The sequence below is a fragment of the Protopterus annectens genome, chromosome 12.part0, assembly GCF_019279795.1.
Source record: "Protopterus annectens isolate FY-2018-M chromosome 12.part0, PAN1.0, whole genome shotgun sequence".
Taxonomy (NCBI): Eukaryota; Metazoa; Chordata; order Ceratodontiformes; family Protopteridae; genus Protopterus; species Protopterus annectens.
In genome coordinates, this window is record NC_056746.1 from 107,995,282 (window position 1) to 108,009,995 (window position 14,714).

The window sequence follows — 14,714 nt, forward strand, 5'->3', positions numbered from 1 at the left end:
GCAGTAAGGGGTCTATACCCCGTTCCTGAGCCCAGAAGGCGAACCTTTTCCATTTGCTGGAATAAAGTTTGACAGTGGAAGGTTTATGAGAAGAAGACAAAATGTGGATCACGTCCGGAGAAAGAGAATTGTCTCGGACTAAGGATGGAAGTGGAGTAACCATGCCGCCAACTTCAAGGACCTGAGAGACGGGTGAAGCCGTCCTGACTGATGAGTCAACAGGTCTGGCACCGGGTCCAGAAACCATGGACCCTCTACCGCATGCCTCTGTAGGAAAGGGAACCAAACTTGACGAGGCCAGTGCGAGGCAATCAAAATCATCTCGCTCTCCAGGTAAATGGCCTTCTGTATTACCCTCGGTAGGAGGGGAAACGGAGGGAAGGCGTAAAGAAGACCGGGGGGCCAAATGTGGGTCAGAGCATCCCTGGGAATCTGTCCCTGGGAGGGGAACAGCGTGAAGAACTCTCTGTATTTCGCATTGTGAGGGCTGGCAAACAGATCGCAGCAAGGGAGACGCCATTTGTCGAAGATTTTCACAGCTACTCTCTGGTTGAGGGACCACTCGTGGGGTAAAAGAATGGTTCTGCTTAATCTGTCCGCAATCACATTGGATTTCCCCGGTATGTGCGTTGCCATTAGAAAGCGGTTGGTAGCTACCGCCCAGTGCCAAAGTCTCATGGCCTCTCTGCACAGTGGGTAAGACCTGGTTCCACCTTGCTTGTTTATATACCAAACCACCGACGTGTTGTCGGATAGTATAGCAATCGGACCTTGCGGAAGAGCGTGATGAAGAGCTTGAAGTACCAAGAGTACCGCTCTCATCTCCAGGATATTGATATGCAAATGCGTTTCCTGGATCTGCCATGTGCCTTGGACCGACCTGTCCAGGTAATAACCCCCCCACCCTACATGGGAGGCGTCCGTAGTCACAGTGGCAACTGGACGTTGAGGAATAAAGGGTCGCCCTTGGTCAAGATTGGATTGGAGAAGCCACCAACGCAGATCCCGACGGCAACTCTCCGTGATCATGACTAAATGGTTCAAGGGAAGTTCCTGATAGGACCATTGAACCGACAGAAGCCATTGTAATATTCGCACGTGAAGTCTGGCTAAAGGGACTAAGAGTATGGTTGACGCCATCGAACCCAACAGTTGTAGAATCCGATGGGCCGGGGCTCTTAATAGGGGAAGACAGGATTTGACTTGATTTTGTAGAACCTGAATTCTTGCTGCCGGTAAAAAGGTGCGCATTCTTTTTGTGTCTAAGTCTGCGCCTATAAAAGTAATACGCTGAGATGGCTGCAGTACAGATTTTTGCCAATTGAACGTAATCCCCAAGAAACGGCCCAAGGTGAACGTGGCGTTGAGCCTGGAATAGTAGATGCTCGGAGGTGGCAGTAAGGAGCCAGTCGTCTAGGTATGGAAACACTTGGAATCCCAGACTCCTCAGGTGAGCAGTCACCACTGCCAGACACTTGGTGAACACCCTGGGGCTGTGGTGAGACCAAAGGGCAGTGCTCGAATTGGAAATGACTGACTCCGAGGCGGAAGCGTAAGTGTCTCCTGGACTCTTGAGCTATCGGAATGTGATAGTAAGCGTCCTGGAGATCTATGGAGCACATCCATGCATCTTTCTCCAGCAAAGGAAGAATAGATTGAAGGGTGACCATTCGAATTTGGACTTTTGCACAAAACGATTCAATGAACTGAGGTCCAAAATGGGCCTGAAGTCCCCTGTCTTTTTTGGTACCAAAATAATCTTGAGTAAGTTCCTGATCCGATCTGGTCGGTGGGGACAGGCTGGATGGCTCCTTTTTCTAGCAGCTTTGAAACCTCTATTGCTGCCTGATCCTGCTGACTGGGTGGTACGTCCGGGATTTCCCTTAAGGAAAGGGGGGGTTTGTTGAAGGGGATGATATATCCTCCGGTAATAATGCGAAGCACCCACTGATCGCTTGTTATGGATTTCCAAGCTTGTGGGTGCGCAAAGCGACCCCCGACTGGCTCGGAGTTGCACAGTCGGGCAACAACTCAGGGACGCTGGTTGTATGAAGAACCACGAAAGGAGTCGCGGTCTCCAGAGTTACGGGGGCCTCTGCCACCTCTGGGGCGGCGTCTTCCAGAATCCCCCCCCCCCTGCCTCTGGAGGGGGAATCACTGGGTGGAGTAGGGAAGGACTTCTGAGATTTTCTGAACCACATTTTCCCTCCTCTCTGAGCCTTGGGGTAAGGCCTAGAAGGAGCGGAAAAACGGGCCCCAATGGCAGTCAGAGTCTTGCCCTCTTGCTCGCACCGAGTTAGTGTGTCCTTCACCTTGGGTCCAAACAAAGATGACCCATCAAAGCCCGCGTCGGCGAAGGAAGACTTGAAGGCCTCCGCGAATGAACACAAGCGTAACCAGGCGTGTCTCCTGAGGGCAACGCCTGTTCCCGCTTCTCTACTCGCCCCTTCGGCCGCATACGAAATGAGCCTCATGGACGAGTTAACGATGGATAACAGGGTAGTCATCTGGGCGCCAACAGTCGGGGCCAGCGCCTCAGGTAGATTACCAGTGAGGGAGTCATTTAGCTCTTTAAGGAGGTCCCTTTGGAGCCTAGTAAAATGACATAAATAATTCAGCGACCGTAGGGTAAAAGCCGCTGAAGACAGGGTACGCTTCCCGTACCTATCCATGCTCCTGGAATCCTTACTAGGAGGATGGACAGACGAAGCCTCTGCCACGTCCTGCTGTGTGGCAGAAGCCACCACCATAGCATCTACAGGCACACCCTTCGTCAGAAATTCCTTCTGGGGGGGCTGACAGAAACTTATTGGGTCTCGCAGGCACCGGTTCCACAGAATCAGGGTGTTCCCACGCCCTTCGAGAAACCAAATCAAGGAGTTCATCAAGGCGGAGACACCCAGGAGGCGGAAGGCTGGGCCCCAAAGGCCTTGAGGAAGACTGACTCCTCAGCTGAAGGGGTTTTGGCCTGCCAATCACCTCTCTGTCTCAGAATCTCCAAGATATCTGAGAAAGAGATATCATCCGAAGATGATTTGGGGGACCCTTCTGCGTCATCGAGGTCAGTATCCGATGTAACAGACTCATCTTGGGAGTCTACGTGCTTCCTCTTGCACAATTTCTTCCGTGGGGGTTCGTCCGAAGCAGTTTCGGATGGACCTCCTGGAAGAAGGGAACCCCCAATGGGGGTATCCTCAGGCCCTGGGGCCCCGCTGCCGGGGGACTGCAACACAACAGAAGCACCAGTCTCCAAGTCTAGGGACGGTGAGGTAGAAGCCTGCTGAACCGGCAAAGGCATGGCCAGCGCGCTCCTCATGGCCTCAAAGGCCGGACCTCCAGACTCCATGGAGGTCACTGGTCTAGAGGCCACGATGGTACTGGTTATTCCAGCAGCCGATGCTCCGAGGGGAAGACTAGGCACCGAAGCACCCAATCCCAAAGTGTTCCCCTCCAGCCCGGCTGAAGAAGTCACAGTACCAAACCCTGAACCGGAGGACAGGGTAGGAAGCACAGTCGGAACAGACAGACCTCGAAGGGGTCTCGGCTCCGACCGTATGGCTCCGCTTTGCTCCACCACCACCGACTCCAACGGCTCCGAGGAGGTTGGAGGAGGAATCGAATGTGTTGGAGGGGGGATCGGCTCCGAAGCCACCTGGGCTGGAGCCGAGACCATTTTAGCAAAAACTGGAAACTGGAAAAGCCTCTGTATCATCCTATCCAGATCCTGATCAGACAGTCTCGAAGATTTAGTGGAGGTAGACCGACGAGAAGACTTTCCTCTCGGCTCCGAGAGAGTAGGGGACCGGCTCCAAAAAGGCTCCAACACTATTGGCGCCGGTTCCACCACAGCATGGACCACAAACGGCGCCGAAGGAGCTTTCTTCGGAGCCGAGGGGGAAGAGTCTGAGCTGCACACCTCCACCGGCTCCGAAGCCATTGGAACCGATGGAGGTGATTCACCTCTCGATACTCCAACCTGCGGCTCCGAAACTAATGGAGCCGAGGAAAGAGGTATCGAGGCAGACCCTTCGACCCTCGGCCCCGAAGTCAGTGGAGACGAGGAAGAAGTAGTCAATTTTTGCTTTTTAGTAGTCGGTTCCGACGGACTTGTCGGAGCCGACGATCTTTTCTTTTTGGGAGCAACAGGAGGATCTAAGGCTTCCTCAAAGGAGGGTTTAATAAGCCCCTTCAGTATCAGTTTGTTTTTGCGTTCTTGAAGAACCCTAGAGGAGAAAGCATGACAGACACTACATGTCTCCTGTAGATGTTTCGGCCCCAAACAATAAACGCAAATTGAATGGCTGTCTGTAATGGACATTTTGTAATTGCACCGAGTGCATTTCTTAAAGCCTGACTTCTGCTCTTTTGACATAATATAGGCCCTCGTACAAGCAATAAAAATATATTAACAAAGTTTGCGCCAACTGAAAAGCGCGAGACACAAGGCACGAGAACTGAGAGGAAAAATTACCTCAGACAAGAACACAGTGAACAGACGCAGAACAAAACAAGTTCAGCGGCCCAAAGCCCTCTAATTTAAACAGGCTTGGTCCGAAAAAAAAAAACAATTAACAACAATAACACCACTTAAAACAGCACTCAAAGGTAGGGCAAAGGCCCTCTAACTTAAATGGGCCTTGCCCGACTGCAAAAATAAAGTACCAGAAATCACTTCACACACGCAACTGAAGATATAACAAATTTACAAAGAATAGCTGTTAAAACAGCTGTTTTATTAATATATAGAAAAAACCCAAGGTCAAAGACCAGTAAAGGTAAAAAAAAGGACCACTTAGCTCCAGCCAAGTCGAGACCACGTCCAGCTTGTAAAGCGGCAAACGAGATCTGGGGAAGCAGGTGTAGTGCATCCTGGGATAGGTAGTAGCCCAGCCAATGAGAGACTTCGTGCTAGTGTATTAGTTGGCCGAGTCGGAGCCGATGGATCGGCTCCGAGCCCCATCAGTTATGAATGTAGGCGAGATAGGATCCCATTACATCCAAGTTATTACACTTTGAGAGCAACCAAGTTTCTCTAGGTTTTGCAAAAGCTTAGGGTGCGATAATGTGTCAAAAGCTTTTGAAAAGTCTAGCAGGAGTACAGAAGTGGATAGGCCAGCATCAAAAGCTTTATTCACTATATCAGTAAAGGAGAGTAAAGCTGAGGTTGTACTATGGCCAGGCCAGAAGCCATGTTGAGTGGGATATAAAAGGTTATTGTTGATGAGGTGGTTGAGTAGTTGGGCTTGAATGCGTTTTTCCAGGATTTTGATAGTGGGGAGAGAATGGAGATAGGTCGGTAGTTTGAGAGAACGTGGGCATTACCTTTTTTGTGAAGTGGGGCAATAATGGGTTTCTTGCATAGTTGGGGCACACATGATTCAGTGATAGAATGAATGATAAAAATGATAACTGGGTAAGCTATAGCTGTGGCTGCTAGTTGTAAAGTATTCTGGTGGTAAGTTATCAGCGGAGAGTGAGCAGGGTTTTACTTTGGTTAGTAATTTTTGAACTAGGGATGTAGGCACGGGTTAGAGTGAGAAAGGTGGACTGACTAGAGAATTATTTGTGGAGACTAGGGGGTCTATAGAGGTAATGCTAGAGATAGGAATTGTTCTTGAGGGTGAGTCCTTGATTACTTTTTGGATGGTGTCAATAAAATGGTTATTGAACATTTGGGCTATCTGGACAGGATTTTTGTCAGGAGTGGGTGATGGATTTTGAATGTTACCAGGATTCAGAAGAGAGGATACAGATTTCCAGATTTTTTGGGGTTGATATTTTGAGAGGAGAGTTTAGAGGAGAAGTATGTTTTCTTATCAGTTATAAGTTTTTTTTTTCGACATTTCTAAGTTATTTATAGTTTAGTTCATTTTCTATAGCCCTACATTTCAAAATTTCAAGTCTTTGTCTCTGGAAAAGAGAGTTTGTTTGGTATGCTTTGTCAATCTGGGGGCATGGTTTGGTTTTGAGCATTTAGAACGAAGAAGTACTAGGCTATTTAGTATGTTCAGAAAGATGTTACTAAATATTGGACAGCATCATCCAGGGGCAGTAATTTGAATGGAGACCAGTTATGAGCTTTAAGGGTAGTTATAAATGTTTCTAGGTTAAATTGGGTGAGGTTCCTGATAGATATGTAGGTGTGAGGTTTGGGGATCTGTAAATGGGTTCTGTGGGTGTATGCAGGTAGGTGGTCACTTAGGGTGTTGGGGAGGGTACCGCTATTGGTGCAGTAGTGGGGGTGGGATACTAGAATCCAATCTGATATAGCTTTGGCCTGGGTGTTTAATGCACTTGTATGAGTGAAATTATGGAGATTAATGCTAGTGTTTGGAGCTTTGGAGGTTAGGCTATGGCAGGTGAGGTTAGTGTCTCCTAGACTGATACTTTCTTGGGGGATAGTATGGTTAAATCCATCCTAGGAAGTCTAAGTAGGGGATGTTATGACCGGGGGAATGTAAATGGTGACAATACAGAGTTGTTTGTTAGGGTTTATATGGAGGGATGCCATTAAGATTTTCAGACAACTGGAAGTGGGGACTGGATTTGGATGTATATTTACTGTTAAGGAGTCTCTATATATTAGGGCTATGGCCCCTCCTTTTTTTGGATCCTATCTTTATGACTAACGTAACCTGGTGGAAGGATTTCAGAGTCTAATATATGTGCTTTAAGCCATGTTTCAGTAATTGCTATTATGCCTGGAGAGTGGTGACTGAGCCAGGACTGGAACTCTGTGATCTTGTTGCACAGCCTTCAAGCACTGACAGTTACAAAGTATAAATCATGGGCTTTTGGGGTTTGGGTAGCTTTAGGTATGTTCACAGGTCCAGGATTGGGGTAATCACAACATTGGGGTAATATTAGGAGGAGATGAAGCAGTGTGTGTGTGGCCAGTGAATTTTTAGTGATGGTAAATGTGGGTAATGTAGTGTTAATTTCAGTTTAAAGGTAGTGGGGGTGAGGTGTGATTTGGCTGAGCATAGGGTGTTGCTTACTAATAGGGATGGAGAGATGTTGGAGTAAATACTTAGGTTAGCATGTGAGTGAGTGGTTAGTGTTGCGGATTGTGAGGGTGAAATATTTATTCTAGAGTGAGCGGTGGTGGATAGAGACAGTAGCAGTAAAGAAGTAGGATGAGTAAGACTGATGGAAGGCATGATAAGTGGTACACAGTTGGTTTAGGAGGGAGTGAGTGTATTGAAATACTAAGAATAGGTGGTGGGAGGAGTTGAGTAGTTGGAGAGGAGGAGGCAGGGTAGGGAGGATGAGACGGTAAGAATGTAGGAAAGAGTGCTGGTGAGGGATCTGGAGGGTGGAGATACAGGGAGTATAAATCTAGAGGAAGTGAGGGTGGGTAGGAATGGGGGTAGTGGAGTGAGCCAAAAGTGGAGGGCGGAGTGGGTTGTGCCCGCTTTCAAGTGTGGCGAAAAAAACAAATCACCACCAGAAGCAGGCTAAGGTAGGAGGAAACAGTATTTCTGGGTGATTTAGAAGTTAAAAGCCCAATAAAATGTTTTTAAAAATCCAGTTTTAAAAATGTTAGCACACTGTACAAAACCAGAACGTGGGAGGGTTTCAAACACTGGGGAGGCATAGAGTGGGGTAAGACTCTTCTAAAGTAGGAGACCAACAGATTTGTAGGAAAAAAAAAGGTGGGGGGATGGCCCTTTCAGAGGTTCTATAGCGGCGTGCTCCTTGAGAAGTTACAACAATAGCAAAAGGTAGTAGAGCTGTATTACAGCTTTACAGGTTCCTTCCATGCCCACTGCGAAACCAACTCCAGGAGTTTGTCAGAGGATGGGACAACCTAGGTAGTAGATGGGCTGGTACCAAAAGCCTCCAGTAATATAGATTCTTCTGACGAAGGGTTGCTGGACTTCCAGCCACCTCTCTCTCTCTCAGGATCTCAAGGATATCTCTGAATGAGATATTTTCAGGAGGTGACTGTGGCGTCCCTTCACCCTCATCAAAATCTGTGTCCTCGGTGACTGATTCAGGGGAATTGATATGCTTCCTCTTGAATGTCCTCTTCTTAGGGACTTCCTCGGTGGGGTACACCGGGGAGGTATCAGAAGAGGAAGGGAAACCCTGCTGGGAAGCCTGAGGTTTTGGTATCGGCTGTCCCTGCAAACAGGACAGCTGAAGACTCCACGTGCAGAGACGGACTAGACAAAGACATAGGATCCGAAGGGGGAAGCATCGTTTGAGTTGTAGACAGAGCTTTCTCCAGGGACTCTAAAGGCAGTCTTGTCCTGGAGAGAGAAAAGAACTCTGATCTGAGAGGCCATGCCAGTGATCCCTGGTCCCTCCCTGCTCCGAGGACAGTTGCCTGGAGGCAGAAATTAGACCTGAACTATCCATCAATGAGGCTCCAAGAGGCATACACTCCTCTGAGACCCTTGGAGTTGACTGCAGCAACTCAGACCAGATGGGGTAGAACTGGCTCCAACAGCTCTCCAGATCCAATTGAGCCGAAGAGCTCAGAGCAAATCTCGGATCCGGGGATACCAGAATCCCATGATCTAAAAAGGATGGTGCCAGGTGACTCAGATCCAAGGGCTCTGACACCTGGACAGGAATCAAAGAAGGAAATGAGTAGGAGCTGAGGAAAGGGCAAACTGGCTCTGCGCCAAGAAGATTTTTCTCATTAACCTCTCTACATCTTCTCCAGTGAGACTTTTTGTTTAACAAGTGGATAGAGCAGATGGAAACTTTGATCCTAACAAAAGTAGTGAAGGCATTCTAAACAGGACCAGGTCCACTGAAGGGGAGTACTTCGTTCTAGGCAGAATAGATAATGAGGGCATCTGATGCAAGGTCTTCAGATCTCACAAATCTTTCATTGTCAGAGACTTCAGATCCGAAGACACTGCCGGATCCAAGGGCTTGAATTTAGTTTTAGACGGATCTGAAGCAAGGGTAGGATACAATAATTTGTACTTCTTCATGGTATGATCCGAAGAAATTTTGGGATCAGAATAAGTTCTCTTAAATGATTTTTCCGAGGACCTGGAGGATACAGAAGAGGTGCTTGGAGAAGTAAATGTAGACTTTCCTGGTTTCTCTTTGGAAGGCCCAGGTATAGCCTTGTCAAAGGAAGAAGGCAAAAGACCCTTAAGGATAAGCTTGCTCTTATGATCCAACAGTGCTCTAGGATTGAAGATGTGACAGATCGCACAATTCTCCTGAAGGTGGAGAGTACCTAAACAGAAAACACAAAAGGAGTGAGAGTCAGACATCTGGATCTTCTGACCGCACTTCCCACACTTTTTGAACTCAGCCGGGCTCTTTTCTTTTTCAGCCATCAGCAAAAATGAAAGGCCAAACAGTCACACCACAACAATAGCAATTAAATTTAAACTTAACTAAAGAAAGTCTTCTTTAAGGAAGGACAGAAAGAACCAACAATGATGCTAAAGACTATGGTAAACGTAGAAGAAAGAGGATTACTAACAATAGTAAAGAATAGTTGTGTAAAATCTTAACATAACCATAGATGTCCTTCTCTTCCATGTTGCAGTATTCTAGTAGTGGGATTTTCTGCCCTCAGATGACTCGTACATCAGCTCCTATACAAAAACTTCAGCTTGGCTGTTGCAGTGGGCGTGGGAAATCACACACACGCCCATAAATCAGGGGCCTTAAATGTGACATCTGCATGCACAATCCTCAGAACTTGAAGGCCAGCAAGCAAAGAAAAAGGGCCCCGCAGGAGGAATGCCAGTGGTTTTCAGGTGCGTGACCTGGTTACCTACTGTACAGTGGATAGGACTGGTAAGGGAAAAGAGCTGAGGGGACTGGTGGGTGGGAAGGAATACTGCAAAATGGAAGAGAAGGACATCTATGCTTATGGTAAGATTTTACACAACTATTCTATGTCCTTCTATTCCTATGTTGCAGTATTCTAGTAGTGGGAGCGTACCATAGCTTATGCGGATGAGAGAGTGGTGGTATTTGAAGAGGATTCAACAAGACCCTGGAGGATTGCCCTGGCAAATCCTGCTCTAGCTCTAGAAATTTGGTCAAGCTTGTAATGTTTGAAGTGTGGCTAGTGACCCATGTGGCTGCTTCCTAAATGGATGCTGTGTCTAGACCTTTCATGAAGGTCCTGGAGGCGGTCATTGCCCTAGCGGAATGGGCCTTTACTCCCACTGGAGGGACCTTTCCATGGAGGGAGTAACAAAGTCAAATAGTTTTCCTACTCCAGCATGTGATGCTTTGCTTGGAGACTGCCTTGCCCAAGGCTCTAGGGTGAAAGACAAAGAGCTGGTCACTTTTCCTAATGGTTTTAGTTTTGTCCAGGGAGAATCTTAACTGCCTGTGCACATCCAAGGAATGCAGAATTTTCTCCCCTTCTTTAGAGGGGGAGGGAAAGAAGGTGGGTAACTGGACAGATTAGTTAAGAGACAGGTCATTGACCGCCTTGGGCATAAAAGAGGGGTTGGTTCACAGGGTTACCCTGTCTTTGTGGAAGACTGTGTAGGGAGGCAGGCCATTAAGGCCTGCAACTCTGACATCCTTCTGGCTGAGGTGATGGTCACCAGCAGGACAGTCTTCCATGTACACCATCTGTAGGGAGGAGGCCCCAGCTGGTTCAAAAGGGTGCTGGGTTAGTTTCTCTAAGATGTAGTTCAGGTCCCAGGGCAGAAGGATAGGTTTCTTTGGTGGTCTCATATAAGACCCCTTTAAGGAAGAGCTTTACATCGAGCCTGGCTAGCAGGGGGGGGGGTCGAGGGGCAGGCTGATATAGCAGAAGGGTGTACTTTGGTTGAAGAATAAGAGAGTCCACCTTTAATCAACTGACACACACAGGACAGAACCAGGGGGACCTCAGCAGAGCAAGGGTTCCTTCCCTTGTGCAGACACCATTTAGTAAATCTTTCCCACTTAGCCATGTAAGATTTTCTGGTGGTAAGTTTCCTTGCCTCCCTTAGGACAGGGAGCACATCCTCTGAGTAGTGGTGTCTGAAAGGGATTAAAAGTTTATCACCCACAGAGTCAGGGACAACATCTGCAAGTGTGGGTGTAGGAGAGTTTCTTTGTCTTATGTCAGTAGGTCCACCTTGTAAGGTAACTTGAAGTGATTGCCCTTGGCTAGCTTGTGAAGTAGGGGGAACCAGTGCTGCCTTGGCCAGTAGGGAGTCACTAACAAGATTTCTGGTTTGTCCTTATGTATTTTCAGGACTTTCTGAATCAGTGTGAATGGGGGGAATAAAGGGCCATAAAGGAACCCCCCCAAGAGATGCTGAACATGTCCACTCTCCATGTTAAAGGGGAGTAGGATTTTGAGTAGAAGATCTGCAGTTGCCTGTTCTGGGTGGAGGCAAACAGGTCTATTTGTGCAGCACCCCACTGGTGGTCTATGTCCAGGAAGACCTTTCTGCTCAGCATCCATTCGTGCTGAGGCGAGGAGGTCCTGCTCAAAAGATCTGCTTGGTGGCTGTCCTGTGAGGGGATGTAGGCTGCCTGCAGGACTAAGTTGCAGCAAGGGGCTAGGTCCCATATCAGCAGGGTTATTCTGCACAGCTGATAGGCCTTTGTTCCTCCCAGTTTGTTCAGGTACCACATAACCGTGGTGTTGTCAGTCACCACCAGGAGCACGCCTGGAACCAGAAGGGGAAGAAAGGTTTTCAGTGCTAAGAAGACAGCTGTTATTTCCCTGATACTGATGTGCTTGGCCTGTAGAGAGGGATGCCACTTTTCTTGAATCCTGTAGGAAACCAGGGTTGCTCCCCAACCTGAATCTGAGGCATCGGTATGCATTATTTGGGTTGGGGTGGGTGGTTGTAGAGGGATTCCCAGATTTAGCTGGACTTGCTGGATCCACCAGCTGATTTCTGCCTTTAGACAGGGAATTTCTTTATTTATTTACATTTGTTTACCGAGCAATTCCAACTGGACGCAGGTCCTTTTTCAGCGGATGCCCGAGGAGAAAAGCTCCACATCATTTACATGATACAGATACAAAGTTGCAGCAATAGTAAACAACATTACAGGTTGTTGGCTTTAATACAATAACAAGATATTGATTATCAACAGTATATAGAGAAAATGTTGCAAGTTAACAGTTTCTTGTCATTTATAATATTAGTAACAGAGTTGTCAGACAAGATGTTAAAGTATGTAAAGACAACTAGCTATTTTGGACTGTGGTTAGTAGTGGTGGTAGTATAGTAAGATTAAGAGTCTAGGTGGGGGGGAGGTAAGGGTGCGGGTGTTATGCTGGATTAGAACAAGGACAAAGCCAGTGCAATTTAAGTAGAATATGAGTGCAGTTTTGAAAAGGCTGCTGGAAGTTAGAGTAGTTATAGGGGGTGGAAGAGTGTTCCAAAGTTTAGATATGGTACATGAAAATATGGCTTCTCCTGCTGAGTTTTTGGGTTTGATAACAGTGACTTGATTTTTGTTGCTTGATCTTAGGGGCCTAGTGGGGTGATAGGGTTGGAGAAGGGTTTGAAGGGAGTGGTTAATAAGTTTATGAGCAAGGGTGACTTGATTAAAGTGAAGTGGGAGTTCTAGCCAGTTTAGTTCTTTCAGTGAGATACAATGATGGCTGCGGTAGGAGGTTCCAGTGGCAAATTTAGCAATTTTGTTGTAACAAGCATCCAGCTTGTGTAGGTCTGTCTGTCTAAGGTTGGTAAGTATGGGGGATGCATAGAGTAGGGTGGAGATTAGCTGGGAATTGGCTATGGAGATTCTAACCACCTGGTTAGGAATTGGCGGCTTCGATATAATACACCAAGTTTCTTGTGAACTTTTTTTTATTGAGAAAGATATGTGGGTGTCAAATCTAAGTTTGTTGTCTATTTCCACACCAAGTAATTTTGTGAAGGGGAAGGAGGGGAATGACCTGCTCTAAGGGATGAAGATGTTGGACTCAGATGCTTTTGAGATACCATTGAAGCTTGCACATGTGCATTCTTGCCAGTGGTAGCATGGGGATGGTCGCTGCCATTAAACCCAGGAGACAGAGGAACTGCCTTGCCGTCAACCTTCTGGGATACTAGGGTTTGCTGAAATTAGGAAGTCACAGAAAGAACCTTGTCCTGTGGGAGAAAGGCCTTCATATTGTCTGTTCTAATTCTGCAGCCTAGGAAGGTTTTGTCCTGGCCTGGGACCAGGAAGGATTATGGCAAGTTGATGGTGAACCCTAGATTCTGCAGAAGGGACATGAAGTGTAGATGCCTTGAGAGAGTATCTCTGGACTCTGCCAGAATCAGGATGTCATCCAGATAAGGGTAAATATGGATTCCTTGGGTTCTGTAAAAGTAATTGCTGGGGCTAGGCAATTTGTAAAGACTCGGGGGACCGTGGATAAACCAAAGGGCAAGGCAGTAAAGTGGAAGTGTGAGGAAGGTCCAGAAAACCGTAGGAATGGTCTGTGAGAGGTCCTGATGGGTATGTGCAGGTACGCCTCTTTTAGATCTAGGGTGGCCATGAAAGCTTTGGCTGGAATTAGGGGCAGCAGAGTGGGGAGAGGAAGCATTTTGAAGGAGGGTACCTGAAGGTGAAGATTTAGGTAGGACAGGTCCAAGATGGGTCTCTAGGGCCCATCTTTTTTGGAGACCAGGAAAAGATGGGAGTAGAAACCCTTTCCTTCTTGTCCTGAGGGGACAGGTTCTATGGTGCCTAGCTTTAGAAGGTCTGCCAGAACTTGTGGCATGAGGTGGGCCTGGTTTTTGGGATGGAATGGAATGCCTTTCCTGGGGGGGGTTTACTTTCCAAGATAGGAAGCACCCTTTTTGGATAATGGATAAGACCCACTGATCTGTGGTGATGGATTGCCAAAGGGGAAGACAGTGGGAAAGGTGGACAAGGCAGTCATGCATTACTGGGGCTTCCACTCTCCTGAAAGGATGGTCTGGGCTGATGAGGTGGAGCAGAAGGTCGGGAGGAGTAATCATGTTCCCGGCCTAAGCAAAAAAAACACACCTATCAGGGGCGGCTTTATGGGGTTATCAGGCACAAGCAATGGCACTTTCCCTTTTTACCTGACATCAGCTAAAAGGCTATAACAGCCAAGCCTAAGCAATAACAATCGGCAAAATAAGAAAATTAGAAACCCAACGGGTTACTTATCTTTTAAGATGCGACATCTGTGAAGAAGCGATCATACGATGCAAAGGTCTGCGGCTGAAAAGTTATGAGGATTGTGCGTGCAGACATCACATTTAAGGCCCCTGGTTTATGGCCTACATGCGACATCCCACGCAGACTGCAACAGCCAAGCTGAAGCTTTTGTACAGGAGCCGATGTAAGAGTCACCTGAGGGCAAACAATCCCACTACTACAATAGTGCAACATAGGAAAAGGAGGGCATCTAGGAATACCACAAATGGCAACAAGGAAGACACAGATGACTGAAAGGTAAGAGAGACAGCTTAATCAGAAAACTTTGATCTAGAGTAGTGTGTCAGGAATTCTTATTTGGAGAGTTGGGCATCCTCAAAAGGATAAAGGCCGCATAATCCATAGCTAGTGGGGTTTTGGCTTTATTGGCCTGAAGTTGTCCATTAAAACGACGAAACAGGTCAAGGGCATTCAGAATTGTCAATTAGCTGAAACACCTGATGTTCATAAGGATCATTTGCATATATCCCATGTTCTTCTGATACACGAGGTTTGGGAGGTCACTTATTGGAAGCTCTAGCTTTGCTGGAGTTTTCATTTTGTTTTTACTGATTGGTTTTTCAGTGACCTTCTCACTCATT

At 47.2% G+C, this 14,714-nt stretch overlaps 1 protein-coding gene across 1 annotated transcript in view; it reads right to left on the bottom strand.

The window, feature by feature from the left end:
- Positions 1-14,714, bottom strand: part of USP7 (ubiquitin specific peptidase 7) — a 3,814,244-nt gene that overhangs the window by 289,843 nt on the left and 3,509,687 nt on the right. The gene's annotated exons all lie outside the window — the stretch shown is intronic.